At 50.0% G+C, this 26962-nt stretch overlaps 1 protein-coding gene across 4 annotated transcripts in view; it reads left to right on the top strand.

Annotated features, from left to right (window-relative positions):
- Positions 1-4096: 4096 nt before the first annotated feature.
- LOC144738185 (uncharacterized) overlaps positions 4097-26962 on the top strand; it is a 61807-nt gene continuing 38941 nt past the window's right edge. For 2 of the 4 annotated variants that reach the window (XM_078621182.1, XM_078621183.1), the window contains exon 1: positions 4114-4176. The gene's annotated coding sequence lies outside the window, so the exon portion shown is untranslated. Of the gene's footprint in view, positions 4177-26962 lie in introns of all 4 variants that reach the window. The other 2 variants (XM_078621185.1, XM_078621184.1) reach the window with 2 other exon arrangements.

The raw sequence follows: 26962 nt of genomic DNA, 5'->3' as shown, positions 1-26962 counted from the left end.
TGACACATTCATGCTCCAAAGATTCAAGATCAGTTGCTGCTTCCTTGAAATTCATAGTAGGATCCTGTAAGCGCTTCTGAACACGATAAAATTTTCCAAGAATGACATTCCAGAAATGTAATTAAACTATGAAGTTAAAAATTAATACGCATGCCTGTAACTGTTCTGCATCACTTCTGGTTTCAGGCGTCATAGTTACGTCCTCCGATAATTTGTCTAGCAGCCCTACTAGTTCATCCAGTCCTTCATAGATAGCTTTAACAGCTTCTGATCGTGCACTCCAGCGTGTTTCAGACTCCCGCTTTACTGTGATGGGCACAGCGTTTTTTAACTCTTCCCAACGAATTGTTGAACGAGAGAAAAAAATATATATACTTTCAACTGTTCCAAAAAATATGACGACAAGTGGATCCTGTTTAGCTGAGTGTACTCCTGCTAAGTTTAAGCTGTGGTTGTCACAGTTGACAAACAATGCTCTGTGATTTTTGTCACATATTCGTTGTTGAAGGCCGGATATATGCCCAGTCATCACAGCAGCATTGTCATAACATTGTGCCCGACAGTCGGCTAGAGGTATGTTGTCAAATTTCAGTCTCTCGACGATGGCTCTATCTAGGCTTGCTGCATCTTTTGCATGTATCTCGATATAACCTAAAAATGATTATTTGATAGTTACTTTTTTAGTTTGAAAATCCACATCCACAAATCTTATGACCTGAGAAAGCTGTTCCCGATGTCCTAGATCAGGAGTTGAGTCAAGTAAGATACCGTAGTACTTGTTTTTCCTGATATCACTCAACAAATGGTTCTTTACAGTCGACGCAAGTATGTGAATACATTCATTCTGGATTTCCGGTGACAAATAAGAAACTGATCCCGGATTTTCTCCTGCGGGTTGTACGTGTTTTGCTAACAATGGGTCATACTGAGCAACGAGTTTGATCAACGCGAGAAAGTTTCCAACATTTTTATCCTCATCCGCATTCAAATTTTCCTCATGGCCACGTAGTGACAAATTTTGTGAAACCAGAAACTTAATACAGGTGAGTATTCTTTGCAGTATATCTCGCCAACGTTGTTTTTCCAAATGAATCTGAGCTTGAACCACTGCGTCAATTCCAGTACCATCAATTATCCTTCGTTCGGCTTCCTTCCATGTAGTAAAAGCTGTGCGGTGGCTAGGATTGTTTTCATCAGAATTTAGTTTTTCTGGCTTTCTCCACTTGTTGAAACCGTTTGTTAACTCAAATGAAGCTCGTGAGTTTGAACTCGATGATGTAAATAATAGACAACAGAAACAGTAAGCAGCGGTATTGATTGGTGAATATAATAGCCACGAACGATTCACTTCCTCTCCGTTCGCTAGTCGGCGTTTAAACCATGCTGATGTAATTGAACGTTCTCTGGATACTGATGGTAGATTGTCTCTGTGCTGAAAAGGCAAGGATCCGAGAGTAATCATTTCATTCAGAAGAGGCTGTGATATTTTCGATAGCTTTGTCGTTTTATCAAATTCTAAGTAACCAACATCGTGAAACCTTAGTACAGCAGGAACAGCATCATAATGAGTATCTTCAGCTTCTCTATCAGAAGATTCTTCTATCTCATCTTCCCCGTTACTGTCAACAAGTTTATCATCATGTTGAACCTGTTCAACGACGACGCCCTGGTCCTCAGTGTTTTCGGAGTCTTCCTCAGCATAGACAGTAACATCTGTCTGAACCATGTTTTTCTCAGAGTCCTCAATGTCTTCAACCTTCTCGTTTACATGCTCTGAAATAGGTGATTGATAGCCGCCATCTTCTGATTCTGAAGAGTTGGAGTTTGCAGCTTCAGCTTCTTTCTTCTTGGCTTTCTTTAAAAAGCTAGCCAGTAATGTACTTGACTTTTTTGATGCCATTTCAGATTTTTTTTTTCTTTTACGACATTGAGCGCCACTTCGTTTTCTCCCTGACATGGCTGACAAAAATGATAAATATATTATTATATCACTGAGTGCACTGAAGTGAAAAAAATGTGTAGGCCTAGACAATAACATAGTGGCACTGGAATAGTGCTACTACATGCAGATTAAAAGTACATAATTTATACGCTTAAAGACAGATTATGCTGCAGATATTTAAAAATATCGATATAATAAATTGTATTCTATATTTTAAAAGTATTAATTTATTTATCAAAAAATATCATAAAACATACCTCTTGTTGTTCAAGTAACCAAAATAGGTCGCCGCTTTGGACGCCACCGCTTATAAGCTTCTACTGTCGGTCGTATGCGGCCATGTAACGGCATAGACTTTCCTGCCGAGGTTGACGCTCGTCCGGTGGCTTGTAGTCGTGGCACGGTGGTCTAGCTAACACAGTAACACTCTCACTTAGTGTCCGCCAGCAAGCATGGCTCGGCTCTTAGGTCAGTTCAAATGTAAGGTACGAGCGACGTACACGTATAAGTGAGCCTTGTAGTTAATGCTGCTAAATGAAGGCCACGCTCTGTTGACGTGCGTGGGCTGCTCCGGCTGCTGCAGCTGCCTGGAGCGTGGTGTCACTAATAATAACAAATAAGTATAACCCGTAAAAACAAAGTTTTTCACTATAAATCCTTTATATGCGTGGCAGCGAACTTAATATAAAGGATTTAAAAATATATTCGCCTGTGGAGGACGCCGGGATCGATCCTGCGACCTTTGTTATGGGAAGCGAGGGCGCTACCAACTGCGCTACTCCGCCACGGCCTGTGGAGGGGTTACGCTCTGGGCTCTTATACTGTGACGTTCAGCCAAAGCGATGAATGAGTTATATTTGAATATATGTAAAATATTTTTTTTTGCCTAAAAGTGTAAAATTTTGGGAATTTTTTTTCACGAACATTAATTGTCTGGCACAACGAGTCTGTGTGGAAAATGTCAGCTCGGTTGGATCACGGGAAGTGGGTTAAAAAACGAGCCAAAGATTTGCACGGTCCTAAGCAAGCAAGCAAGCACGCAAGCAAGCAAGCACGCAAGCAAGCAAGCAAGCGAACTTAATATAAAGGATTTAAAAATAGGCCGTCGTAATTTCCGCCACCAAAAAACAGGCCAGTGACTAAGGCTGAAAGACTGCGCCTGTCTGTTGTTTGGGACGTTCTTTCATGTACGTTCTTAATAGGCGCGCGTACCAAAATGTAATTACATGACATGTAGGCTATGTGTGGCGGGATATATAAACTTTTAGGTTGAGGTGTAGATTTGTGCAGTAGTTTCAGGCTGCCGCGCCCGCCGCAATAAGTTATAATGTAACGTTGTAAGCCTCATTTTGGCGCCCCTTAACCTTGGCGCCCGGGGACATATGTACCCCCCTGCCCCCCCCCCCCCTAGCTACGCCTCTGGGTATGACTGTGGCCGAGAAGAACCGAAGCTTCGTTCGGAGCAAAGAGACCACGTAGCTACCACACAGCATTGCGCAGCTGATTAAAAGAATGCCGCCCGACTGATTCGGATCGCCTCCACACTTTGAACACACATACGCAGTGTAGACATGTATTGTGTACAGTGTACACACAAGGTACACACAGTGTACCCACAGAGTCTGCACATACACAGTGTATACACACAATTTATACACACACACACAATGTATACACACAGTGTACACACTATACACACAATAATGTTCACGTTGTTGAGCTCACGCACCCAAGGGGTCTCTGTTCAAGAGAGGGAGCAATGGAAAATAAATGTAAATAAACTTAAACTCAAACCCCGCTCTCTGACGTCACCACTCCGCAGGACCTCATCGGCGTGAGACGTCAGGGGGAGGTGTACCCCGCTAGTGACGTCATGTCACCAAGGTATTCGCCCCCCAATCCCCCCTCCCCCGCGATTTTGAGCGTGACGTCATGTCTAGTTGGTCACTGCTGATTTCCGTTACAGTAAAATCTTTATTTGGGCAAAGCTACGCCGAGTCATTTGCGGCTCATTAACATAATTTGTTCATAAATACGATGGGTTTAGCAGCCAAGCCTAATCATCCGACATGGGCCCGGTTCATTAACATAATTTATTCGGTACACCGCTGCTTGTCGGGGGAGAGGACTGTGTTGAACCCGGAAAGTGACGTCATGTCACCTCCTGCTGTCTCGTGACGTCACGAGATACCAGGAGGCTGCTGCTCCTCGCGCGCGCTCACTGAGATCCCGAGGTGAGAAGTTCACATCGTTGCTGTGGTTGTTGTTTACCCAGGTAGAACCTCGCTCCTTCTCCCCCTCGTAGGGATATCAATTGAGTAGCAGCGCGTATGGAATCGATGTCCTGGTTGGAACATTACAACGCGGGGCCTTGCCTCCTACCCTCGCCTGATTGCATTTGCTTTAATTCTCTGCTTAAGTTTAATTTGTCTTTACCTGGCTTACTACTTTAAAACTTTTTTCATTTCTACAGTGTATTTATTTATTTTAGCGGTCCAAGCTCACTGAGCTATACCGCTCTTTTTCAGAAGCGACCTTCCCACGAAGTGGCTTATCAACGTGTGGGACTGTATATATAAAATGGAAATTTGTGATTATGTGTGTCTGTTAATAATGTTTAGCGTACTTCTCGACATGCAACAAACTTGAAATTTTCCATGTGGGTACTTTCCAGGCTATACACCATGCAAAAATTATAAAAATAGACTTTTGTATTTTTTTGGGGGGGGGGGGGGCAATTATGCATCTATATTTTGCACGGCAAGTGAGCTATGACGTCACATCTGTCATGTGAGCCGTGTGCGGAAGCGTCACCCAGTGTGCCTGCTCATGTCACGCACCCCCCGAACCCTCCGCGGCTAAAGTTAAATACAAATGTGTTGCAGGTCTCAGGCGTTCTTTGCGCAGCATTGCTTTATTATTTCAGTCGTTTACTGCCGTACGCCAGAGGTGTGGACTCGAGTCATGCGACTTGGACTCGAGTCAGACTCGAGTCATGATTTTGATGACTTCAGACTCGACTTGGACTTGCCTCATCTTTGACTCGACTTGAATCGGGACTCGAGAGCAAAGACTTGAGACTTACTTGTGACTTGCACAACAATGACTTTGTCCCACCTCAGAGGTGTGGACTCGAGTCATGCGACTTGGACTCGAGTCAGACTCGAGTCATGATTTTGATGACTTCAGACTCGACTTGGACTTGCCTCATCTTTGACTCGACTTGACTCGGGACTCGAGAGCAAAGATTTGAGACTTACTTGTGACTTGCATAACAATGACTTTGTCCCACCTCTGCCGTACGCACACTGAACGTTGTGTGTGTCTGCTGCAAGCGCGTGTATGTGTACCTATGTACGCGCACACGTTTGGGTGTGGGGAGCGGAAGTGTAGTGGTTAGCGCGCTGTGCTATGAACCCGGCGACACGAGTTCGATTCCCGCTCACGGCCACCACCGGTGACGATTATTTGAACCGGTCCTTGGCCTCCCCTAAGTCGACTCAGCCTCAAACGAGTAACTGGTGTGGTGTGTGAACATCGCCACTGGGGAGACAAAGGCGGCCGGGCGTCGTGAATCCAAGTCCCGGGCGAAGCCGGGTAGTAAAGCTAGTCAGTCAATACTCTAAACACGTGGTGATGTTGAGGGAAAAACCGGAGGATCCGGAGGAAAATCTATGCGACCACGGGGTGAGAGAGACACTCAAACTCCAAATATACATCCATAATTCAGGTTTGTTTGGGTTAGATGGCGTAAATATATATGAAGGTGTCGTTAAACCCACCAACACTCGACAGCCAATTAGTAAGGGTTGTCACGTAAACAGAACGTGGCCAATTCGTCAAAAGTACAGCACACCGGTTGTGTGTTGGAGAGCCAAGCCACAACATTTACAATCTGAGTATGACGTTTTGCCAGTAATTACAACCAGCTTCATCAGGCGACAGCCAAATGTTGTGGCTTGGCTCTGTAGGAATAGAAATCGGCTCGCTGGGTTTATAGCTCAGCACGCTAACCGTTGCACTACCACTCCCCACTCAAGCACAAATATTGTCGGAAGTATTGTATTTATTCAGTACTAGCTAAGTTACCCGGCTCCCACAGGTCTCAGTAATCAAACATTAATAGTAATCTTGATTTTAAGCTTTCGTGACTGCAGGAATCCATACTCTTTGGTTCTTTCGGTAAAGTCACGTAGTTAGAACTAAAATGAAACATATCACGACGTTTCGATCGCAACACAAGCGGTCGTCATCAGGATGTGAAAACCCTCCCCGTAGAGGTGGTTAAATCTTGATTTGAATTCTAGATTTGAAGCTTTCGTGACTGCAGGGATTCATATTCTTAGGTTTTTTTCGGTAAAGTCACGTAGGTAAAAAACATTAAAAAGTAAAATAAAATAAAAAATAAAAAATCACGACGTTTCGGAGGCAACACAAGCTTCCGTCTTCAGGTGGTACCGTCACAGCCACGACAGCTGTATCAAGTAAATGAGAGATTGCAGTAGCTACCACTCCGTTTATATAATGGTTGGAGAAGATCGTGGTGCAAGGGGCGCATACTTATTATTAATATGGTAAGGTGAGGCTTGAGACTAAGAATAGACTGCATAACAAAGGCTGAGCCTTTGTTGTGGAGAGGTGCGGTTTGTGACTCAACCTGTGGCAGGGATACCACCACTAAACATGGTAAAACTGTAATAGTTGTCTGTCAAATAAGATTGGCAAATAAGTGTAGTTAAATCTTTTTTGCATGGTTAATCACATACTTCCAATGATTACCTAGTTTGTAACCGTCATCACGGTTGAAATTATGTCTGTGTTTGTATATTTGTATGGCTTCGTGCACATGATTTGAAGCTTTCATAACTGCAGGAATCAATATACTCTTTGATTTATGACGACCGCTTGTGTTGCGATCGAAATGTCGTGATTTGTTTTATTTTATTTCTAACTACGTGACTTTACCGAAAGAACCAAAGAGTAATGTAATGTCTTGCCATGCTGGTTTTGTTAGAATAATTTATTTCTGCCAATGAAGTCAGTAAATCTGTTTTTTTGTGACGGTTTTTTGCTTGTGTTATTCAATCACAGGGCTTGTTTGTTTCATAATGAGGACAGCTTTTAAATCTGTTTCCCTTGAAGAGCTTCAGGATAGACAATGTTGGATGGTTTGTCATCTGATGGGTTTAATCGAATGAAGCTTCAATTTTGGCATACATGTCGATAGCAAATTGGTGGAAGAGCTCTTTGCATCTCAAGAAGAGATTGAAGCTGCCGTTTCGCACCATGATTCTGAAGGCAAAGAAGTCCATGGCAGAAATATTATTTTGTGTTTGCAAGCCTGTTGCTGGGTCAGTTTGGCGAAGTAGGAAATGGTAGCCATCATCAACTTGCAGGGTTTGCATCTTGGTATTGATGACGTTGTTGCAATGCTGGTGAGCCTGTCTAGTGTTGTCAGACATGCAAGGAGATTTGTGAGAACAAATATAGCAGTGCAGTGGAGACACTTATGTTATGGTGAGTGTAGCCATCATCACCTTGCCAGAAAATCAGTAGACATTGAAGAGTATCATAGGATCTGTGTGTTTTATTTCTGTGTAGGTTATTGTTTCTCAGTTGCAAGACGATGCCTCGAGTGCCATGTTGTTCAGCAGTCAGAATGACAGCGACTTCAGATGTTGTGAGTGCATTTAAGCAGCACTCATGTTGACCATGTGCAGTTTAGTTGGCATGAATGACAACATTGTACTCTGAAGTCATCTTCTCCATGGCACACTTGAAACTGTGACTATAAGAGTTTTCCTTATGGAGCATATCTTGCCACAGCAATAGGAGTTGATGACATTTTTACAATGCTGGTGAGCCTGTCTAGTATTGTCAGACATGTAAGTAGATATGTGCTAATGTAGGTAGGTCATTAGTTAGTGGCAGCAGCCTGCCAATCCGATCATGTACCTGACCCTGCACTTTAAATGTGGGCATGCAGCCAGATGTCGGGACGAGTTGGTTGGTGCCAAAACATGTTATTTGAAAGCACGAGTTCTCTCTTCTATTGTTTTTCGAAATTAGCTTCCATAGGTAGTGTTGGCACATATCAATACTTCTAGATTTGAAGCTTTCGTGACTGCAAGGAATCATCTTCTTAGGTTTTTTCGGTAAAGTCACGTAGAAAGTAAAATAAAATAAAAACAAAAATCACGACGTTTCGGAGGCAACACAAGTCTCCGTCATCGGGTGGGACCGTCACAGCCAGATTAGCTGTATCAAGTGAGGCAATGATTCAAGATGTAATCCCTTAAAAGCGCAGCGGATGTGAGTGTGAAAGCGATGGGTATTACCTTGTTATCTCGGCATCTCTTGAGGAAGGCCAGCGTCTCGAGAAGCTGTGACTTCTTGTCTCTTTGTCTGTTAAAAACTCTAACAGATAGGTGGAATTCCTCCCCGTAGAGGGCATTAATTCTAGATTTGAAGCTTTCGTGACTGCAAGGAATCATCTTAGGTTTTTTCGGTAAAGTCACGTAGAAAGTTAAATAAATAAAAACAAAAATCACGACGTTTCGGAGGCAACACAAGTCTCCGTCATCAGGTGGGACCGTCACAGCCAGATTAGCTGTATCAAGTGAGGCAATGATTCAAGATGTAATCCCTTAAAAGCGCAGCGGATGTGAGTGTGAAAGCGATGGGTATTACCTTGTTATCTCGGCATCTCTTGAGGAAGGCCTTCCTTTCACGAAAATTAATTGTCACGCACAACGAGTCTGTGTGCAAAATGTCAGCTCGATTGGATCACGGGAAGTGGGTTAAAAAACGAGCGAAAGATTTGCACGGTCCTAAGCAAGCAAGCAAGCACGCAAGCACGCAAGCAAGCAAGTGAACTTAATATAAAGGCTTTAAAAAAACTACGACATTTCGATCGCAACACAAGTGGTCGTCTTGAGGAAAAGGGGAGTTAGCTTCCAAGGCAAATTGTTTATAAGGGGTTTGAAATGGGCATAGCCCAAATGTCAGCAGCCAATGATAATGCAAGTTGTGGGCAGCCAAACTGACGGTGGTTGGTTTTCCACCAAAGAAAATTACAAAAAATAACAAAAAACTATGAAGTTTCGATCGCAACACAAGCACTTTAACATATGGCAAGAGAAAGAGAGGGGGGGGGGGGTGTTGAGGAGCGGGGGGGAGTTGGACGCTTCGGCAGGGGGTTGGAGTGTGCAGGTGTTACAGGTGGTGAAGGTGAGCAGGTAAAATAAAAATAGAGCGAAAAACACTAACTCACCAGTAAGTACGCATGGAAAGCTCGTAAGGTGTAGGTTTCATGGTGTTGGCACAATTTGGTTCCCAAAGTAACGTATACGCGTGCAAAGTCTGCTTTATTTATATAGATGTGTCCTATTTTTTGTCTCAGAATATTTTTTGTATACGGTTTACCAATGTTTACTTAAATTGTTTCGTTTTTAGTTTATTTGGAATACAGTACAGTTCTTATTTCAATTGTGATGTACCTAACGCCATTACTTGGGTAAAGCTTAAGTATTGAATATCGCTCTTTTAGCTGTCGCATGCCACTTTCCAAGAACGTAACCTCTGATAATTAAGGGGCGGCTGTATTTTCTGTCAATCGAGTACAGCAGAGAAGTATGGAAATTTTACCAGAAACGAGATCTCTGCTTTCGTGATGTAATTAAGGCCTATCTTTCTTCTTTCTTCTTACCTATAAACGTCACTTTTTGTCTGTCTGTCCGTCTGTCCGTCTGTCTGTCTGTCCGTCTGTCTGTATGTCTGTCTGTCTGTCTGCGTACGCTCGCTTTGGAGGGATTTGGCGCTTGGGCCGTGGGGTTTAGGAAGAAAAAATTTTGCAGGTGGGCACGCCCCCGGCTCCGCGGTGACCGTAGGCATTTCAGATTTTTCGTCCGTCGCCTTTACATCGGTCCGATTATCGATTTCGTGTGATTTCTCTTTATTTATGTATTTACTCTTTATTTATTTATTTACTATTACTATTGCCGACCGGCGCTGACCACGGCGGTTGCCCCTGGCAACAGGTAGCGACGCCTTCGCTGCGGGGTGGACGCCATTTTTAATTCCCGTTAAAAATATGCACACGCATTAACACGCGACGCTGAGGTAAATACATCAAAGTTTCACTTCCCCCCCACTCCAATGTGTGCACTTACTATTATAGAGTTGGTAGATAATAAAATTATAGCGATTATACAGTATTTTTGTAGCGCGGGGGGGGGGGGGGGGTAGCGGCCCAGCCCCTAGCCTCAGCCGGGTGGGCCATCTAGGCGAGGCCGGAGGCTCTGCACGGTACTAGGCCTCGACACCCTACACGTGTCAGGAGAAGACTTTTTGTGCTATAAACTCGATATACCCAGCGTTGCCCGGGGGGGAAATACATTTAAAATCTTCTGAAAACTTTAAAACATTACATACCAATGAAAATACAGCTGTGTAATTACTTTTAAACCCGACGCGCCAAGAATCGATTTTCTGAATTGCGCAGAGGAATCGATGGTTGTAGATTCATTTAGAATCGCCCTGTTCCCCTTTAAAATAAGTAGATTATAGAGTCGATATAAACTGCTACGAATGGGAAATATCCGGCGTTGACCGGGGCAAAAATATTATTAAAAACTCCTGAAAACTTTCAAACATAACATACCAATGGAAATAAAACTCTGTAATTAAACATGTAGCCCAAGCGCGAAAAGAAGCGATTCTTTGCTATCGTTGCGAAGGAATCAAGGGTTGTAGATTACTTTAAAATCGCCCTATTCCCTTTTTAACAAACTGCGTGTCGCAGACACACACATTCACACATTTTGCTTTTACATTTAACATACAAAACGTCAGCATGTACTGCTGTCATCATAGACACAAATATATACACCCTCACCACTCTCCCTCACTCACCCTTTGTGATGATGGTGAGTGGTGAGGGTGAGTGGTGAGAGAGTGGTGAGGGTGAGTAGTGGTGGTGAGGGTGAGTAGTGAGGGTGAGTGAGTGGTGAGGGTGAGTGGTGAGGGTGAGTGGTGACGGTGAGTGGTGAGAGAGAGGGGTGAGGGTGAGTGTTGAGGGTGAATGGTGAGGGTGAGTGGTGAGGGTGAGTGGTGAGGTTGAGTGGTGATGTTAGGTGGTGAGGGTGAGTGGGGAGGGTGAGTGCTGAGGGTGTGGTGAGAGTGAGTGGTGAGGATGATTGGTGAGGGTGAGCGTGAGTGTTGAGGGAGAAGGGTGAGTGGTGAGTGGTGAGACAGTGGTGAGGGAGAGTGGTGAGGGTGAGTAGTGGTGGTGAGGGTGAGTGGTGAGCGGTGAGGGTGAGTGGTTGTTGTGACGGTGAGTGGCAGTTGTGAGTGGTGATGGGTGAGTGGTGAGTGGTGAGCGTGAGTGGTGAGGGTGAGTGGTGAGGGTGAGTGCTGAGAGGTGAGGGTGAGTGGTGAGAGAGTCGTTAGTTTTGAGGGTGAGTGGTGAGGGTTAGTGGAGAGTGGTGAGTGGTGATTGGTCAGTGGTGATTGGTCAGGATGAATGGTCAGTAGTGAGGGTGAGGTTGAGTGGTGAGGTTGAGTGGTGAGGTTGAGTGGAGAGGGTGAGTGGTGAGGGTCAGTGGTGAGGTTGAGTGGTGAGTAGGAAGGGTGAGTGGTGAGGGTGAGTGGTGGGTGGTGAGGGTGAGTGGTGAGGTTGAGTGGTGAGGGTTAGTGGAGAGTGGTGAGTGGTGATTGGTCAGTGGTGATTGGTCAGGATGAATGGTGAGTAGTGAGGGTGAGGTTGAGTGGTGAGGGTGAGTGGTGAGGGTGAGTGCTGGTTGTGACGGTGAGTGGTGAGGGTGAGTGGTGAGGGTGAGTGGTGAGGCTGAATGGTGAGGGTGAATGGTGAGAGTGAGTGGTGAGTGGTGAGGGAGAGTGGTGAGGGTGAGTGGTGAGGGGTGAGTGGTGAGGGTGAGTGGTGAGGGTGAGTGGTGAGGGTGAGTGGTGAGGGTGAGGGGTGAGGGGTGAGTGGTGAGGGTGAGTGGTGAGGGTGAGTGGTGAGGCTGAATGGTGAGGGTGAATGGTGAGAGTGAGTTGTGAGTGGTGAGGGTGAGGGGTGAGGGTGAGGGGTGAGTGGTGAGGGTGAGTGATGACGAAGAGTGGTGACGTTGAGTGGTGAGTAGTAAGGGTGAGTGGTGATGGTGAGGGTTAGTGGTGAGGGTGAGTGGTGAGTGGTCAGTGGTGAGCGGTCAGGGTTAGTGGTGAGGGTGAGTGGTGATGGTGAGGGGTGAGTGGTGAGTGGTGAGGGTGAGTGGTGACGGTGAGTGGTGAGGGAGAGTGGTGAGGGTGAGTGTTGAGGGTGAATGGTGAGGGTGAGTGGTGAGGGTGAGTGGTGAGGGCGAGTGGTGAGGGTGAAGGGTGAGTGGTGAGGGGTGAGTGGTGAGGGTGAGTGATGACGAAGAGTGCTGAGGTTGAGTGGTGAGTAGTAAGGGTGAGTGGTGATGGTGAGGGTTAGTGGCGAGGGTAAGTGGTGAGTGGTCAGTGGTGAGCGGTCAGGGTTAGGGGTGAGGGCGAGTGGTGATGGTGAGGGGTGAGTGGTGAGTGGTGAGTGGTGAGGGTGAGTGGTGAGGGAGAGGGGTGAGGGTGAGTGTTGAGGGTGAATGGTGAGGGTGAGTGGTGAGGGTGAGTGGTGAGGTTGAGTGGTCAGGTTAAGTGGTGAGGGTGAGTGGGGAGGGTGAGTGCTGAGGGTGTGGTGAGAGTGAGTGGTGAGGGTGAGTGGTTAGGATTTGTGATGATGGTGAGTGGTGAGGGTGAGTGTTGATGTTGAGGGTGAGTGGTGAGGGTGTGTGGTCAATAGTAAGGGTGAGTGGTGAGAGTGAGTGGTGGGTGGTGAGGGTGAGTGGTGAGGTTGAGTGGTGAGGGTTAGTGGAGAGTGGTGAGTGGTTATTGGTCAGTGGTGATTGGTCAGGATGAATGGTGAGTAATGAGGGTGAGGTTGAGTGGTGAGGTTGAGTGGTGAGGGTGAGTGGTGGTTGTGATGGTGAGTGGTGAGTGGTGAGGGTGAGTGGTGAGGGTGAGTGGTGAGGCAGAATGGTGAGGGTGAATGGTGGGAGTGAGTGGTGAGGGAGAGTGGTGAGGGTGAGTGGTGATGGTGAGGGGTGAGTGGTGAGGGTGAGTGGTGAGGGTGAGTGGTGATGGTGAGTGGTGAGGGTGAGGGGTGAGTGGTCAGTGGTGAGCGGTCAGGGTTAGTGGTGAGTGGTGATGGTGAGGGGTGAGTGGTGAGGGTGAGTGGTGAGTGGTGACGGTGAGTTGTGAGGGAGAGTGGTGAGGGAGAGGGGTGAGGGTGAATGGTGAGGGTGAGTGGTGAGGTTGAGTGGTCAGGTTGAGTGGTCAGGTTAAGTGGTGAGGGTGAGTGGGGAGGGTGAGTGCTGAGGGTGTGGTGAGAGTGAGTGGTGAGGGTGAGTGGTTAGGATTTGTGATGATGGTGAGTGGTGAGGGTGAGTCTTGATGTTGAGGGTGAGTGGTGAGGGTGTGTGGTCAATAGTAAGGGTGAGTGGTGAGAGTGAGTGGTGGGTGGTGAGGGTGAGTGGTGAGGTTGAGTGGTGAGGGTTAGTGGAGAGTGGTGAGTGGTTATTGGTCAGTGGTGATTGGTCAGGATGAATGGTGAGTAGTGAGGGTGAGGTTGAGTGGTGAGGGTGAGTGGTGGTTGTGACGGTGAGTGGTGAGTGGTGAGGGTGAGTGGTGAGGGTGAGTGGTGAGGCAGAATGGTGAGGGTGAGTGGTGAGGGAGAGTGGTGAGGGTGAGTGGTGATGGTGAGGGGTGAGTGGTGAGGGTGAGTGGTGAGGGTGAGTGGTGAGGGTGAGTGGTGAGGGTGAGGGGTGAGTGGTGAGGGGTGAGTGGTGAGGGTGAGTGATGACGAAGAGTGGTGAGGTTGAGTGGTGAGTGGTGATGGTGAGGGTTAGTGGTGAATGTGAGTGGTCAGTGGTGAGGGGTCAGGGTTAGTGGTGAGGGTGAGTGGTGAGTGGTGACGGTGAGTGGTGAGGGAGAGTGGTGAGGGAGAGGGGTGAGGGTGAGTATTGAGGGTGAATGGGAGGGTGAGTGGTGAGGGTGAGTGGTGAGGTTGAGTGGTGAGGTTAAGTGGTGAGGGTGAGTGGGGAGGGTGAGTGCTGAGGGTGTGGTGAGAGTGAGTGGTGAGGGTGAGTGGTTAGGATTTGTGATGATGGTGAGTGGTGAGGGCGAGTGTTGATGTTGAGGGTGAGTGGTGAGGGTGTGTGGTGAATAGTAAGGGTGAGTGGTGAGAGTGAGTGGTGAGGGTAAGGGTGAGTGGTCAGTGGTGAGGTTGAGTGGTGAGTAGGAAGGGTGAGTGGTGAGGGTGAGTGGTGGGTGGTGAGGGTGAGTGGTGAGGTTGAGTGGTGAGGTTGAGTGGTGAGGGTTAGTGGAGAGTGGTGAGTGGTGATTGGTCAGTGGTGATTGGTCAGGATAATGGTGAGTAGTGAGGGTGAGGTTGAGTGGTGAGGGTGAGTGGTGGTTATGACGGTGAGTGGTGAGTGGTGAGGGTGAGGGTGAGTGGTGAGGCAGAATGGTGAGGGTGAATGGTGAGAGTGAGTGGTGAGGGAGAGTGGTGAGGGTGAGTGGTGATGGTGAGGGGTGAGTGGTGAGGGTGAGTGGTGAGGGTGAGTGGTGAGGGTGAGTGATGACGAAGAGTGGTGAGGTTGAGTGGTGAGTAGTAAGGGTGAGTGGTGATGGTGAGGGTTAGTGGTGAAGGTGAGTGGTGAGTGGTCAGTGGTGAGGGATCAGGGTTAGTGGTGAGGGTGAGTGGTGATGGTGAGGGGTGAGTGGTGAGGGTGAGTGGTGATGGTGATTGGCGAGGGAGAGTGGTGAGGGAGAGGGGTGAGGGTGAGTGTTGAGGGTGAATGGGAGGGTGTGTGGTGAGGGTGAGTGGTGAGTTTGAGTGGTGAGGTTAAGTGGTGAGGGTGAGTGGGAAGGGTGAGTGCTGAGGGTGTGGTGAGAGTGAGTGGTGAGGGTGAGTGGTGAGGGTGAGTGGTTAGGATTTGTGATGATGGTGAGTGGTGAGGGCGAGTGTTGATGTTGAGGGTTAGTGGTGAGGGTGAGTGGTGATGGTGAGGGGTGAGTGGTGAGGGTGAGTGGTGATGGTGATTGGTGAGGGAGAGTGGTGAGGGAGAGGGGTGAGGGTGAGTGTTGAGGGTGAATGGGAGGGTGTGTGGTGAGGGTGAGTGGTGAGTTTGAGTGGTGAGGTTAAGTGGTGAGGGTGAGTGGGAAGGGTGAGTGCTGAGGGTGTGTTGAGAGTGAGTGGTGAGGGTGAGTGGTGAGGGTGAGTGGTTAGGATTTGTGATGATGGTGAGTGGTGAGGGCGAGTGTTGATGTTGAGGGTGAGTGGTGAGGGTGTGTGGTGAATAGTAAGGGTGAGTGGTGAGAGTGAGTGGTGAGGGTAAGGGTGAGTGGTGAGTGGTCAGTGGTGATTGGTCAGGATGAATGGTGAGTAGTGAGGGTGAGGTTGAGTGGTGAGGGTGAGTGGTGATGGTGAGGGGTGAGTGGTGAGGGTGAGTGGTGAGGGTGAGTGGTGATGGTGAGTGGTGAGGGTGAGTGGTGAGTGGTCAGTGGTGAGCGGTCAGGGTTAGTGGTGAGTGGTGATGGTGAGAGGTGAGTGGTGAGGGTGAGTGGTGACGGTGAGTGGTGAGGGAGAGTGGTGAGGGAGAGGGGTGAGGGTGAGTGTTCAGGGTGAATGGTGAGGGTGAGTGGTGAGGTTGAGTGGTCAGGTTGAGTGGTCAGGTTAAGTGGTGAGGGTGAGTGGGGAGGGTGAGTGCTGAGGGTGTGGTGAGAGTGAGTGGTGAGGGTGAGTGGTTAGGATTTGTGATGATGGTGAGTGGTGAGGGTGAGTGTTGATGTTGAGGGTGAGTGGTGAGGGTGTGTGGTCAATAGTAAGGGTGAGTGGTGAGGGTGAGTGGTGGGTGGTGAGGGTGAGTGGTGAGGTTGAGTGGTGAGGGTTAGTGGAGAGTGGTGAGTGGTTATTGGTCAGTGGTGATTGGTCAGGATGAATGGTGAGTAGTGAGGGTGAGGTTGAGTGGTGAGGTTGAGTGGTGAGGGTGAGTGGTGGTTGTGACGGTGAGTGGTGAGTGGTGAGGGTGAGTGGTGAGGGTGAGTGGTGAGGCAGAATGGTGAGGGTGAGTGGTGAGGGAGAGTGGTGAGGGTGAGTGGTGATGGTGAGGGGTGAGTGGTGAAGGTGAGTGGTGAGGGGTCAGGGTTAGTGGTGAGGGTGAGTGGTGAGTGGTGACGGTGAGTGGTGAGGGAGAGTGGAGAGGTTAAGTGGTGAGGGTGAGTGGGGAGGGTGAGTGCTGAGGGTGTGGTGAGAGTGAGTGGTGAGGGTGAGTGGTGAGGGTGAGTGGTTAGGATTTGTGATGATGGTGAGTGGTGAGGGCGAGTGTTGATGTTGAGGGTGAGTGGTGAGGGTGTGTGGTGAATAGTAAGGGTGAGTGGTGAGAGTGAGTGGTGAGGGTAAGGGTGAGTGGTGAGTGGTCAGTGGTGAGGTTGAGTGGTGATTGGTCAGTGGTGATTGGTCAGGATAATGGTGAGTAGTGAGGGTGAGGTTGAGTGGTGAGGTTGAGTGGTGAGGGTGAGTGGTGGTTATGACGGTGAGTGGTGAGGGTGAGTGGTGAGGGTGAGTGGTGAGGCAGAATGGTGAGGGTGAATGGTGAGAGTGAGTGGTGAGGGAGAGTGGTGAGGGTGAGTGGTGATGGTGAGGGGTGAGTGGTGAGGGTGAGTGGTGAGGGTGAGTGATGACGAAGAGTGGTGAGGTTGAGTGGTGAGTAGTAAGGGTGAGTGGTGATGGTGAGGGTTAGTGGTGAAGGTGAGTGGTGAGTGGTCAGTGGTGAGGGATCAGGGTTAGTGGTGAGGGTGAGTGGTGATGGTGAGGGGTGAGTGGTGAGGGTGAGTGGTGAGTGGTGACGGTGAGTGGTGAGGGAGAGTGGTGAGGGAGAGGGGTGAGGGTGAGTGTTGAGGGTGAATGGGAGGGTGTGTGGTGAGGGTGAGTGGTGAGTTTGAGTGGTGAGGTTAAGTGGTGAGGGTGAGTGGGAAGGGTGAGTGCTGAGGGTGTGGTGAGAGTGAGTGGTGAGGGTGAGTGGTGAGGGTGAGTGGTTAGGATTTGTGATGATGGTGAGTGGTGAGGGTGAGTGTTGATGTTGAGGGTGAGTGGTGAGGGTGTGTGGTGAATAGTAAGGGTGAGAGTGAGTGGTGAGGGTAAGGGTGAGTGGTGAGTGGTCAGTGGTGATTGGTCAGGATGAATGGTGAGTAGTGAGGGTGAGGTTGAGTGGTGAGGGTGAGTGGTGGTTATGACGGTGAGTGGTGAGTGGTGAGGGTGAGTGGTGAGGGTGAGTGGTGAGGCAGAATGGTGAGGGTGAATGGTGAGAGTGAGTGGTGAGTGGTGAGGGTGAGTGGTGATGGTGAGGGGTGAGGGTGAGTGGTGAGGGTGAGTGGTGAGGGTGAGGGGTGAGGATGAGTGGTGAGGTTGAGTGGTGAGTAGTAAGGGTGAGTGGTGATGGTGAGGGTTAGTGGTGAGGGTGAGTGGTGAGTGGTCAGTGGTGAGGGATCAGGGTTAGTGGTGAGGGTGAGTGGTGATGGTGAGTGGTGAGGGTGAGTGGTGACGGTGAGTGGTGAGGGAGAGTGGTGAGGGAGAGGGGTGAGGTTGAGTGGTGAGGTTAAGTGGTGAGGGTGAGTGGGGAGGGTGAGTGCTGAGGGTGTGGTGAGAGTGAGTGATGAGGGTGAGTGGTTAGGATTTGTGATGATGGTGAGTGGTGAGGGCAAGTGTTGATGTTGAGGGTGAGTGGTGAGGGTGTGTGGTGAATAGTAAGGGTGAGTGGTGAGGGTGAGTGGTGGGTGGTGAGGGTGAGTGGTGAGGTTGAGTGGTGAGTAGGAAGGGTGAGTGGGGAGGGTGAGTGGTCAGTGGTGAGGGAGGGGTCAGGGTTAGTGGTGAGGGTGAGTGGTGAGGGTGAGTGGTGAGGGTTAGTGGAGAGTGGTCAGTGGTGATTGGTCAGTGGTGATTGGTCAGGATGAATGGTGAGTAGTGAGGGTGAGGTTGAGTGGTGAGGGTGAGTGGTGGTTATGACGGTGAGTGGTGAGGGTGAGTGGTGAGTGGTGAGGCAGAATGGTGAGGGTGAATGGTGAGAGTGAGTGGTGAGGGTGAGTGGTGATGGTGAGGGGTGAGGGTGAGTGGTGAGGGTGAGTGGTGAGGGTGAGGAGTGAGTGGTGAGGATGAGTGGTGAGGTTGAGTGGTGAGTAGTAAGGGTGAGTGGTGATGGTGAGGGTTAGTGGTGAGGGTGAGTGGTGAGTAGTCAGTGGTGAGGGATCAGGGTTAGTGGTGAGGGTGAGGGGTGAGTGGTGAGTGGTGAGGGTGAGTGGCGACAGTGAGTGGTGAGGGAGAGTGGCGAGGGAGAGGGGTGAGGTTGAGTGGTGAAGTTAAGTGGTGAGGGTGAGTGGGGAGGGTGAGTGCTGAGGGTGTGGTGAGAGTGAGTGGTGAGGGTGAGTGGTGAGGGTGAGTGGTTAGGATTTGTGATGATGGTGAGTGGTGAGGGCAAGTGTTGATGTTGACGGTGAGTGGTGAGGGTGTGTGGTGAATAGTAAGGGTGAGTGGTGAGAGTGAGTGGTGAGGGTAAGGGTGAGTGGTGAGTGGTCAGTGGTGAGGTTGAGTGGTGAGTAGGAAGGGTGAGTGGTGAGTGGGGAGGGTGAGTGGTCAGGGGTGAGGGTTAGTGGTGAGGTTGAGTGGTGAGTAGGAAGGGTGAGTGGGGAGGGTGAGTGGTCAGTGGTGAGGGAGGGGTCAGGGTTAGTGGTGAGGGTGAGTGGTGAGGGTTAGTGGTGAGGGGTGATTGGTGGTGGTGAGGGTGAGTGGTGATGGTGAGTAGTGAGGGTGAGTGGTGATGGTGAGTGGTGATGGTGATGGGTGAGTGGTGACGAAGAGTGGTGACGTTGAGTGGTGAGTAGTAAGGGTGAGTCGTGAGGGTTAGTGGTGAGGGTGAGTGGTGAGGGTGAGGGTGAGTGGTTAGGGTTTATGGTGATGGTGAGTGGTGAGGATGAGTGGTGAGGGTGAGTGGTGAGGGTGAGTGGTGAGTAGGAAGGGTGAGTGGGGAGGGTGAGTGGTCAGTGGTGAGGGAGGGGTCAGGGTTAGTGGTGAGGGTGAGTGGTGAGGGTGAGTGGTGAGGGTTAGTGGTGAGGGGTGATTGGTGGTGGTGAGGGAGAGTGGCGAGGGAGAGGGGTGAGGTTGAGTGGTGAAGTTAAGTGGTGAGGGTGAGTGGGGAGGGTGAGTGCTGAGGGTGTGGTGAGAGTGAGTGGTGAGGGTGAGTGGTTAGGATTTGTGATGATGGTGAGTGGTGAGGGTGAGTGTTGATGTTGAGGGTGAGTGGTGAGGGTGTGTGGTCAATAGTAAGGGTGAGTGGTGAGAGTGAGTGGTGGGTGGTGAGGGTGAGTGGTGAGGTTGAGTGGTGAGGGTTAGTGGAGAGTGGTGAGTGGTTATTGGTCAGTGGTGATTGGTCAGGATGAATGGTGAGTAGTGAGGGTGAGGTTGAGTGGTGAGGTTGAGTGGTGAGGGTGAGTGGTGGTTGTGACGGTGAGTGGTGAGTGGTGAGGGTGAGTGGTGAGAGTGAGTGGTGAGGCAGAATGGTGAGGGTGAGTGGTGAGGGATAGTGGTGAGGGTGAGTGGTGATGGTGAGGGGTGAGTGGTGAGGGTGAGTGTTGAGGGTGAGTGGTGAGGGGTGAGTGGTGAGGGGTGAGTGGTGAGGGTGAGTGATGACGAAGAGTGGTGAGGTTGAGTGGTGAGTAGTAAGGGTGAGTGGTGATGGTGAGGGTTAGTGGTGAATGTGAGTGGTCAGTGGTGAGGGGTCAGGGTTAGTGGTGAGGGTGAGTGGTGAGTGGTGACGGTGAGTGGTGAGGGAGAGTGGTGAGGGAGAGGGGTGAGGGTGAGTGTTGAGGGTGAATGGGAGGGTGAGTGGTGAGGGTGAGTGGTGAGGTTGAGTGGTGAGGTTAAGTGGTGAGGGTGAGTGGGGAGGGTGAGTGCTGAGGGTGTGGTGAGAGTGAGTGGTGAGGGTGAGGGGTGAGGGTGAGTGGTTAGGATTTGTGATGATGGTGAGTGGTGAGGGCGAGTGTTGATGTTGAGGGTGAGTGGTGAGGGTGTGTGGTGAATAGTAAGGGTGAGTGGTGAGAGTGAGTGGTGAGGGTAAGGGTGAGTGGTGAGTGGTCAGTGGTGAGGTTGAGTGGTGATTGGTCAGTGGTGATTGGTCAGGATAATGGTGAGTAGTGAGGGTGAGGTTGAGTGGTGAGGTTGAGTGGTGAGGGTGAGTGGTGGTTATGACGGTGAGTGGTGAGGGTGAGTGGTGAGGGTGAGTGGTGAGGCAGAATGGTGAGGGTGAATGGTGAGAGTGAGTGGTGAGTGGTGAGGGAGAGTGGTGAGGGTGAGTGGTGATGGTGAGGGGTGAGTGGTGAGGGTGAGTGGTGAGGGTGAGTGATGAGGGTGAGTGATGACGAAGAGTGGTGAGGTTGAGTGGTGAGTAGTAAGGGTGAGTGGTGATGGTGAGGGTTAGTGGTGAAGGTGAGTGGTGAGTGGTCAGTGGTGAGGGATCAGGGTTAGTGGTGAGGGTGAGTGGTGATGGTGAGGGGTGAGTGGTGAGGGTGAGTGGTGAGTGGTGACGGTGAGTGGTGAGGGAGAGTGGTGAGGGAGAGGGGTGAGGGTGAGTGTTGAGGGTGAATGGGAGGGTGTGTGGTGAGGGTGAGTGGTGAGTTTGAGTGGTGAGGTTAAGTGGTGAGGGTGAGTGGGAAGGGTGAGTGCTAAGGGTATGGTGAAAGTGAGTGGTGAGGGTGAGTGGTGAGGGTGAGTGGTTAGGATTTGTGATGATGGTGAGTGGTGAGGGTGAGTGTTGATGTTGAGGGTGAGTGGTGAGGGTGTGTGGTGAATTGTAAGGGTGAGTGGTGAGAGTGAGTGGTGAGGGTAAGGGTGAGTGGTGAGTGGTCAGTGGTGATTGGTCAGGATGAATGGTGAGTAGTGAGGGTGAGGTTGAGTGGTGAGGGTGAGTGGTGGTTATGACGGTGAGTGGTGAGGGTGAGTGGTGAGGGTGAGTGGTGAGGCAGAATGGTGAGGGTGAATGGTGAGAGTGAGTGGTGAGTGGTGAGGGTGAGTGGTGATGGTGAGGGGTGAGGGTGAGTGGTGAGGGTGAGTGGTGAGGGTGAGGGGTGAGGATGAGTGGTGAGGTTGAGTGGTGAGTAGTAAGGGTGAGTGGTGATGGTGAGGGTTAGTGGTGAGGGTGAGTGGTGAGTGGTCAGTGGTGAGGGATCCGGGTTAGTGGTGAGGGTGAGTGGTGATGGTGAGTGGTGAGTGGTGAGGGTGAGTGGTGAGGGAGAGTGGTGAGGGAGAGGGGTGAGGTTGAGTGGTGAGGTTAAGTGGTGAGGGTGAGTGGGGAGGGTGAGTGCTGAGGGTGTGGTGAGAGTGATTGGTGAGGGTGAGTGGTTAAGATTTGTGATGATGGTGAGTGGTGAGGGCAAGTGTTGATGTTGAGGGTGAGTGGTGAGGGTGTGTGGTGAATAGTAAGGGTGAGTGGTGAGAGTGAGTGGTGAGGGTAAGGGTGAGTGGTGAGTGGTCAGTGGTGAGGTTGAGTGGTGAGTAGGAAGGGTGAGTGGTGAGGGTGAGTGGTGGGTGGTGAGGGTGAGTGGTGAGGTTGAGTGGTGAGTAGGAAGGGTGAGTGGGGAGGGTGAGTGGTCAGTGGTGAGGGAGGGGTCAGGGTTAGTGGTGAGGGTGAGTGGTGAGGGTGAGTGGTGAGGGTTAGTGGAGAGTGGTCAGTGGTGATTGGTCAGTGGTGATTGGTCAGGATGAATGGTGAGTAGTGAGGGTGAGGTTGAGTGGTGAGGGTGAGTGGTGGTTATGACGGTGAGTGGTGAGGGTGAGTGGTGAGTGGTGAGGCAGAATGGTGAGGGTGAATGTTGAGAGTGAGTGGTGAGGGTGAGTGGTGATGGTGAGGGGTGAGGGTGAGGGGTGAGGGTGAGTGGTGAGGGTGAGGAGTGAGTGGTGAGGATGAGTGGTGAGGTTGAGTGGTGAGTAGTAAGGGTGAGTGGTGATGGTGAGGGTTAGTGGTGAGGGTGAGTGGTGAGTAGTCAGTGGTGAGGGATCAGGGTTAGTGGTGAGGGTGAGGGGTGAGTGGTGAGTGGTGAGGGTGAGTGGTGACAGTGAGTGGTGAGGGAGAGTGGCGAGGGAGAGGGGTGAGGTTGAGTGGTGAAGTTAAGTGGTGAGGGTGAGTGGGGAGGGTGAGTGCTGAGGGTGTGGTGAGAGTGAGTGGTGAGGGTGAGTGGTGAGGGTGAGTAGTTAGGATTTGTGATGATGGTGAGTGGTGAGGGCAAGTGTTGATGTTGAGGGTGAGTGGTGAGGGTGTGTGGTGAATAGTAAGGGTGAGTGGTGAGAGTGAGTGGTGAGGGTAAGGGTGAGTGGTGAGTGGTCAGTGGTGAGGTTGAGTGGTGAGTAGGAAGGGTGAGTGGTGAGTGGGGAGGGTGAGTGGTCAGGGGTGAGGGTTAGTGGTGAGGTTGAGTGGTGAGTAGGAAGGGTGAGTGGGGAGGGTGAGTGGTCAGTGGTGAGGGAGGGGTCAGGGTTAGTGGTGAGGGTGAGTGGTGAGGGTGAGTGGTGAGGGTTAGTGGTGAGGGGTGATTGGTGGTGGTGAGGGTGAGTGGTGAGTGGTGATGGTGAGTAGTGAGGGTGAGTGGTGATGGTGAGTGGTGATGGTGATGGGTGAGTGGTGACGAAGAGTGGTGACGTTGAGTGGTGAGTAGTAAGGGTGAGTCGTGAGGGTGAGGGTTAGTGGTGAGGGTGAGTGCTGAGGGTGAGGGTGAGTGGTTAGGGTTTATGGTGATGGTGAGTGGTGAGGATGAGTGGTGAGGGTGAGTGGTGAATGGTGAGTGGTGAGGGTAAGTGGTGATGGTGAGTAGTGAGGGTGAGTGGTTAGGGGTGAGTGGTAGGGATGAGTGGTGAGGGTGAGTGGTGAGGGGCAGTGGTGAAGGTGAGTGGTGAAGGTGAGTAGTAAGTAGTGAGGATGAATGGTGAGTGGTGAGGGTGATTAGTGAGTAGTGAGGGTGAGTGGTGAGGGTGATTAGTGTGTAGTGAGGGTGAGTGGAGAGGGAGAGAGTGAGTGGTGAGCGTGAGTGGTGAGGGTGAGTTGTGGTGGTGAGGGTGAGTGGTAAGCGTGAGTGGTGAGGCAGAGGGTGAGTGGTGAGGGTGAGTGGTGAGGCTGAATGGTCAGGGTGAATGGTGAGAGTGAGTGGTGAGGGTTAGTGGTGAGGGTGTTTGGTGATTGGTGAGTGGTGACGGTGAGTGGTGAGGGTGAGTGGTGAGGGAGATTGGTGAGGGAGATTGGTGAGTTGTGAGGGTGAATGGTGAGGGTGAGTAGTGAGTGGGAGTGGTGAGTGGTGAGGATGAGTGGTGAGGGTGAGTTGTGAGTGGTGAAAGGTATTGTCAAAGCCCACCGGGCTTTGACAATACCTTAGTATCTGTGTATATATGTAAGGTTATTAAGAAATATATTTTTCACCCGGGCAACGCCGGGTACTTCTGCTAGTTATATATAAAAGTCTCCGCGCACGCGGGCTTGCGGGGGATTTGGCTCTCAGACGGTGGGTTTTAAATGCAATTCCCACCGCGGGGCTTAGGGCGTGCCAGCCGGCACGCCCTAAGCCCCGCGGTGGGAATAGGCTATTCCGTTTTCACGTCCGTAAAATTTAAAGTCGTTTAATTAACGATTTTGTGGCATTCTTATTTAAATTATTTACTTATTGCGCAACATCGACCATACCAACTCACGACAATTGCCTGGGGGGGGGCGGACCCTGCCAAGTGATGCGCGTTCGGTCGAGCTCACGGGAGACATTTTATTTTACGCGTTTAACATGAAATAAATATACACATCACCCTGCGGATTTTTCTTCACAGTCTCATGTCCTCTTCGCCCCCCCCCAACACGATGCGTGCAGTTACTGCTATAAGGTTCCTAGATATTAATATTATTAAAGCGCTTACATAGTATTATTATGGCTCGGGCAGGGGGATGGTGGGGGGTAGCGGCCCAGCCCGCAGCCTGGCAATGTCTCACCTCCTCCGGCTTGCCAATCTAGGCGAGGCCGCGGGCTCTGCGCTGGACGAGGCGTCACCACGCCAATATAAAGTACAATTTTATTGAATCTTTCGCTAATAACTCAGGTTTATTGTTTACTATTATTAACAAATAAGTTTACAAATATTACTAACATTATGTTTGTGCAGAGAACAACTCTGCTTCATTGTTTACTATAATCAAACTAATACGTTGCCTAATATTACAATCATAATGTTTGTGTGCAGAAAACTACATTTTCATTCTTAGGTTGCTAAATATTTCCCTTTTTGTGTGCCTTTTTACGACGCTGCGACGGTGTACTGCCATTCTGTGCTGTCGACTACTGATTCATTAACGTCAGTGCACTGTCACTATTATCTACACTGTTAATTTTGCTTTTACCCATTATGAGTGAATGCCAGTCTATAATCTGTTGCCTGCTTCTTTACCTCACTAAGTGTACTGCCAGCCTTTCATGTCGACTGTATCCTGCTTTTCAGCTGCTGCCTGTATTGTCAGCTTTTTATCGCCACTGTAGCAATGCTTATGTCATTGAGTCGGCGTACTGCCAGTCTATAATCTATACTATAGCCTGCTTCTCAACGTACCTGTGCGTACTGCTGATATTTAATATACACTTATTTCAGATTATTTCTACTATGCATTTCTATTGTTTCAATTGCTCACGTCCTGCAATTTACTGATACGTAGTACTGCGATGCTGATAGCTGTGCCATCATCGGGGATTGCTGTGCACGTCGATGTGTGTGTGAGAGTCGATGTGTGTGTTTCAGTCCATATGTGTGTGCGTGTTAGTCGACGTGTGTGCATGGCTCCATGTCAGTGTGTAAGTCAATGTGCGTTTGTGTGTCTATGTGTGTCAGTCAGTGTGTGTGTGCACGTCCATGTGTATGTATGTGTCAGTCCATATGTGTGTGTGTTAGTCTACATGTGTGTATAAGTTCATACGTGTGTGCGTGTCATTCGATGTGTGTGTAAGTCAATGCATGTGTGTGACTTGATATGTGTGTGTTACTCCATGCGTCTTTATTTAAAGTATATGTCTGTGTATGAGAGTCCATATGTGTATGTGTGTGTACGCCAATGTGTGTCAGTCTATGTATGTGTGTGTGAGTCTATGTGTGTGTGTGAGAGTTGCTGTATGTGTGTACGTCGATATGTGTGTGTGTGACACCATGTGTGTGTATATCTCAAGTTTATGTGTGTCAGTCCATGTGCATGTGTGTTAGTCGCTGTGTGTGCGTGGCTCCATGTTAGTTAGTGTAAGTCCATTTCTTTGCGTGTCTGTTGGTCCTTGTGTGCGTCTTAGTCCATGTGTGTGCTTTATTGACCTGGTCAAGGCCTATGATACCATCAGTAGGCCTTGTCTCTGGGTTGTTCTTCGTGGTTTCGGAGTCCCTGACCCTCTGCTCACGATCCTTAAGGACCTTCATGATGGTGAGCGGCCCCGTGTCAAACTACGTGGCCGTGAGTCAGAGACATTCCCTTTACACCTTCGGGTGCAACAGGGACGTCTGGCTCCCACATTATTTTACATATATTTTTACCACGTACTTCGGAGGAATTACCATCTGCTACAGGTACAATGAGAGGCTGATCGATGCCCGGGTGCAGTCAAGGGATGGCTCCCTATTGCTCAACCACGTTATGTATGCCAATTATCTGCTAATTGCTGCTCACTCGGAGGAGTTCGAGGTGCTGCTGCTGAACCTGGAGCTTGCCACCAACAGGTGGGGCCTTACCATCAGCCCCACCAAAACTAAGCACCTGCCTGGCTATTTTATACCATCGGACACTTCACCCCCACAACTCCCAATTGGTGATGGGGCTGTTGTGGAGACAGTGGAGAGTTTCCCATACCTTGCCAGTGTGCTAATGACCGGCTCCGGTTTAACAGCAAAGGTCTCACTCCAAATTAGTCGAGCTGCATTATCTTTTCATTGGCTGCGTAACGCTGTGTGGAAGCTACCTGCTCTATCACTCTGTACGAAGCTTCAGGTCTTCTCGGCCACCACGGTCATTCCCTCCAAACTCTATGTTTGCGAAACTTGGACCCCCCTAATGGAACATTTTCGCCGGTTAGAAACATTTAGGATGGCCTGCCTACGATCCATCCTGGGTTTAACCTGGCTGCATTGTGTGAGGAGCTCACAAATCCTTGAAAGATGTGGACCAAGTCCCATCGGTGACCTCTGGCAGGCAAGGCTGCGTTGCTTGAGTCATGTAGCCCGCACAGCTTTTGTTCGGCCGGATCCAGGGGGCTGGAGAAGACATGGAGTTATGTGGTACAGGAGGATTTGTAGCTGAGTCCACTTGCGGATGACTGCTACCAGCTGTGTCAAGATCGGCCTCTGTGGAGGAGGCTCCTGAAGGACGCTACTGGGCAGTTGGAGGCAGTCACCCTCCAACAACAACGGAGGGCGGAGGAGCGACGCTCGCAACAATGAGCGGAGCGCCGCGTGGCTAAAGCACAGAAAGTTGCCACAGTAGGGGCCACAGGTGGTGCATCAGCCAGTCGTCTCAGTCAGTCGACCTGTGCCATCTGGGTTTGCTCCGTGACCTCCTGCCAGCGGGCATTCGACACTTCACGTGGCCTCAAGGTGCACATAGCCTGGCACAAGCGTTGTCGTGACGTCACCGCCACTTAGTGGCGAATGGCGGTTGTTGTTGTTCAGTCTATGTATGTATGTGTGAGTCCATTTGTGCGTGTAACTCTATGTGTGCGTGTTAGTCGATTTGCGTGTGTAACTACATGTGTGGCTGCCTTTTTTGCCCGGGCAACGCCGGGTACTAACCGCTAGTGTGTGTATAAGTCCATACATGTGTGCGTGTCATTCGATGTGTGTGTGTAAGTCAATGCATGTGTGTGACTTGATATGTGTGTGTTACTCCATGCGTCTTTATTTAAAGT

Source organism: Lampetra planeri, chromosome 78 (genome assembly GCF_965212315.1).
Source record: "Lampetra planeri chromosome 78, kcLamPlan1.2.h2, whole genome shotgun sequence".
Classification (NCBI taxonomy): domain Eukaryota; kingdom Metazoa; phylum Chordata; class Hyperoartia; order Petromyzontiformes; family Petromyzontidae; genus Lampetra; species Lampetra planeri.
The sequence above is the reverse complement of the archived record's forward strand: the minus strand, read 5'-3'. Positions and strand labels throughout refer to the sequence as shown.